Source organism: Misgurnus anguillicaudatus, chromosome 18, assembly GCF_027580225.2.
Source record: "Misgurnus anguillicaudatus chromosome 18, ASM2758022v2, whole genome shotgun sequence".
Lineage (NCBI taxonomy): Eukaryota > Metazoa > Chordata > Actinopteri > Cypriniformes > Cobitidae > Misgurnus > Misgurnus anguillicaudatus.
The window spans coordinates 14,782,907-14,787,767 of NC_073354.2; positions in this window are offsets into that span (position 1 = coordinate 14,782,907).

Sequence of the window (4,861 nt, forward strand, 5' to 3'; positions counted from 1 at the left end):
AGTCAAGATAAATACTAGTAAGTTGAAATGACTTGTAAATCCCAGTTGATTCGGCAGGGAATTTTGAGGCAGCAAAGTATTTTTTACTCTGTGTGTGTGTGTGTGTGTGTGTGTGTGTGTGTGTGTGTGTGTGTGTGTGTGTGTGTGAGTGCGTGCGTGCGTGTGTGTACAAATGTAAAGGTATAAAATGGAAGGGAGAGAGAAAGAGATTGTAAATGTTTATATTTTTATTTATAATTAAGAATGGGGGTAACCCTGAGGGTTTCGACTGCAACAGTGGCAGCCTCCCATTCTTCAATCCCTCCCTCAGCTATTTATTAAAATTTAAATCTTAATTGCTCCATTTAAATTAATTGGAGAAAGAAAAAAAAAATCTCAGCAGTTAGTCTGTTGAAATATTTATTTTCCCACGAGACGACAGAGGAGATTCTCTATCACAATGCATACATAAAGCTGCCCAAACCTCTCACTATACCAGCATCAAAGGCTTACGTTTAAATAAGTGTGCATTGATCCTTCCTTCAACTTTGCAGCCTCAAAAGTTAATATAGACATGCGGAGAAATAGACAGTCAAGCAGATGCATACATAAAAAACACTCACACAAACTGTATGTGTGTAAGGCACGATGAGGGAAGCTTGATGCAGTGACAGGTGAAGCAGGGCCATGGGCTAAACACAATAAACAATCTGAATATGAATATTCATGCACGCTCACATTGTGGTTTTGTGTAATATTAAGCAGCCCAATGAATATTCCTGGAGACAAATTCAAATGATGTACTGTATAAAGGTTGTCTACATATTCAACTATGCCATTTTTCTGATCTTTCTGGGTGACGTGTTTACACTGTCAAAAAGAAATGGTCATTTTATGTACCCCAGCTGTCACTGAGGCAGAGATACATAAGGTATTCTCAAAGGTACATATTTGTACCAAATGCATGAATATACTTTATATGCCCAATGACAGCTGGGGTACATATTTTGACTATTTACACCAGCGTTATGGAATCTGAGGACTTAAATGAAACTATTTTGAAAAGATCTCTCCCACCGAAAACCTATAGAGTGACAAAATATAAATAAATGTAGGTGGAGAAAAAACACTATCAAGGCTAACTTCAATTTCCGTCTTAAATTTTTCTTTAATGTTGCCTTGAAACGGAAGTAGTGTCTTGTTTTTTCCATGGTGACGTAAATTAGAGTGAAACTGCTTCTGAAATGAAAAAGGTATACAGGGCTGGACTTGAAGTCCATTGAGAATTGATTGGATCATTTGAAGTTAGGTCATGTTGGTATTTGCTAATCGCTGCAATCTTTTCCTGGACCCCGGCCACACCATATGACCGGAAGAAAGAGAGATGTTTCTAGGAGGGATTTTGATTAAGGATAATGAGGGCACATGAATTTTTAAAAAACAATTAAGTTAACAGATAAGTCACTTGTAAAAAAAATACCACAATATTCCAAAACAAATTACAGTTTTCAGGGTTCCCGTGGGTCCTTAAAAATCTGAAAGTTTGTGAATCTGGGGGAAATAATTCAAGGCCCTGGGAAGTTTTTGAAACTATACATACATAGATACATGTCATTGAAAGTGCTTGAATCTATTTTATGCAAGAAGTTTTTTGGGGAAAAAATCCATAATTCCCTGCAGTGTAGTATAGAAAAATATTATAAAATGTCTAGCCTTTTAAGCACATGTGCTAAACTGTTTGGTTTAAATGCTTATATCTTCTATATGCGAATGTTGATTCATACCAAAATGCTTTTTTGCATAGTTGTGTTTGACACATGAAAACGTCTGGGGTTACATATGTAACTGTTGTTCCCTGAGAAGGGAACGAGACACTGCGCTCCCTTGCCATACGTCCTGCATCCGTGTTGTGCCGTCTTTGGCAATATTTCAGATAGCGATTTACTTCCTGGACCCTGCGTCACTTTGTCTTTGTCGTTAAGCCTCACCATTGGTTGAATTTAATACACACATTCAGGCGCACTTACCCCTGGAGGGTACCCAAAGTGTCACCGTAGTGACGCAGCGCGAGTTCCCTCGAAAGAGAACTTTAACAATGTATCTTAATAGGTAACACGATGTAACCTTGCTCTCACTTGAAATGTGTCCCCACATTTAGTCCTTGAATTTGAGGGTATTGGACCTGGAAAGTCCTTGAAAGGTCCTTGAATTTGAAGTTAACTAAAATGTGGGAACCAGGCGTTTTTCATTTCAATTTCATTGCGACTTTAAATGGTTATTGCACAGGTCAACTAAAGGCTATTGATAATTTTTTCTAATCTTTTTTTTTTACTGGTATTGCTCATTAGCCTAACTATAGGCATTTTACGGTTGCCAGGGTACAGGTGGTTTATATTACTTCAATACCTTCAACAGACTTTCTCCTAATCACTGACTTAGATCACCCCATCCCCTCATTCACAAGCCTATACTCCAAAACACTCCCCACATCATGTCAGCAAATTGGCAGTGTTGGGGGTAATGCATTACAAGTAGCGTGCATTACGCAATATTATTTTTCTGAAGTAAACGAGTAAAGTAACGCATTACTTTTTAAATGTACACATTAATATTTGAGTTACTTTTTTTTAACTAATGCAAGTTACTTTTATAGTTTAATTAATTCGATTAAAAATGTTATTATGTACTGAATCAAGCTAAACGTAGTCACATTATGCATTTTATGCGTACACGCCTGTGTGAGAACAGTTTGAGTCAGAAACTGAGATGGCAGGCCAGAGCTCGACATTTTTGTGATGAAATTTTCAGTCAAAAAACACCTACAAGGTCTGAAAGAGATCAAGCCTCATCCAAGAAAAAGTAATGCAAAAGTAACTAAAAAGTAACTTAAGCATTACTTTCCATGAAAAGAACTTAGTAACGCAATTAGTTACTTTTTTGGGAGTAACTTACTTGCATTACTGTTAAAAGTAACTTTTCCCAAAACTGCAAATTGGAATGCACACAATAAATTCGTAATGATTGACAGGTCAAGAGAGTTTCTGACTGGCCTTGGCATCTAAATCAGCCAGTTGGTTTTCCAGACTAACCATGATCACTCCTAAAAATAAAGGTGCTACACAACGCCATAGAAGAACCATTTTTGGCTGTGAACACAAGCAAACTTAAAAGGGACATATCATGAAAGTCCAAGTAACTTAGTTTTGGTAAACCATTTTCTGCACGCATGTGAACAATAGGTAATTCAAATTTGGCTCCCCTTGTGATGTCAGAAGGGGATAATACCGCCCATTAATCTGCACTATCCAACCACGACACTGCCATTTAGTGCAGATATCAGCTCATTTGCATTTAAAAGGACACATCCAAAAAGGGCAAATTTTTGCTCACACCTACAAAGTGACAATTTTAACATCCTATAATAAATTATCGATATGGTATTTTGAGCTAAAACTTCACATACGTACTCTGGGGACACCAAAGATTTCTTAAAAAAGTCTTGTGAAATGTCCCATTTAAACTGTCGTCTGTCAGAGAGACAATCTATGATCTTGGCATTGCTACTGCCACACACTTCACTAGTTGAACTATAGGAAAACAATTCATCAGGCAGGAAACTTTTATGGCACTTTTAAAACAAAATTGTGCAGTCACAGATGTGTTTATATGCATTTCAAACAGCTTTGAATGCAGTTATCAGTTCATTAATTCCATAATAAAAGTTTAAAACCAAGACACACTCTCACTATCAACTCTTTTAGATCAACCCCAGGGATTTATACATCAATGCAAACACACACACACAGTTTTTCTCACAGGCAAACATACATATACATCAAACAAACACACCGTGCAAAAACACAAAAACAAGTAGCCGTTACTTAGGGAATTTTGAATTTTAAATGGCAAATCAAGCATTTAACACTTTCACCCTCCTAATAATTTATACAATAAACAGGAGCCTAAGTCACTTCCTTAATAATTTAGACATAAGCTAATGTTGATTTATTCAGCAGGGCTAGTGCCAGCAGGAGACCCGCAGGAGCTGAAATGTGTATTAAAGTAGGACAGAGGCAGCCGGCGCCATAATAACATTTGGATAATTTTATTATGGCTCACGGCTCAGTTCATTTCCCCTTCTGCTCGCTGCATGAAATTGTTTGATTCTCACAGTGCCTGAAGTAAACTGTGAAGGTGCCACACAAGCACATAAACATATGCAAACACACTTTTTCGCACAGTTTGCGTACCTACCTCCTCTCTCTCTCTCTTCGATACACACATACGCACGCACAAATGGGTCTGATGGTTCTAACTGACAACCTTAGACACACAGAGAACAGGCAGATAAATGATGTGTCTCATTACCAGAGATGTGGAAGAGTGGCAGCACTTTCAATGAGAATGGACTGAGATTAATACCCTCTATCAGCCTTTATTCTGTCAGGGAGACAGACAGCGAGACTTGCAGAGAGCAAGGCAAGGAAGTAAAGAAAGAAAAGATTCTTGGAATAGGTTGCATTTGTTTAACTAAAGATAAAATGCTGATAGTAAAATCTGTCTGTGCGATGTAGAGATCCACAGGAACACTGCAGTCAGCCATAATGCTCTGGCCTGAGGGTTGTGTGTGTATGTGTATGCTGATTTCAAATGTCCTATTGTCACTATCTTTTCTACCACTTTTCCTAGGTATTAATCATATTGTGATAGCATGCACATCAATGTTATTTTATAAATGGCAAAAATTTTATTTTTTGGGCGGGTACGAGTGAGCATTGACATTCATTCTGTCATCGCCAATGAGCATATTCAACAAGTCAAACCAAAAACAGACACAGGTACACGAGACTAACAAAATGACACAGGTTTCAATCCGCGCAAC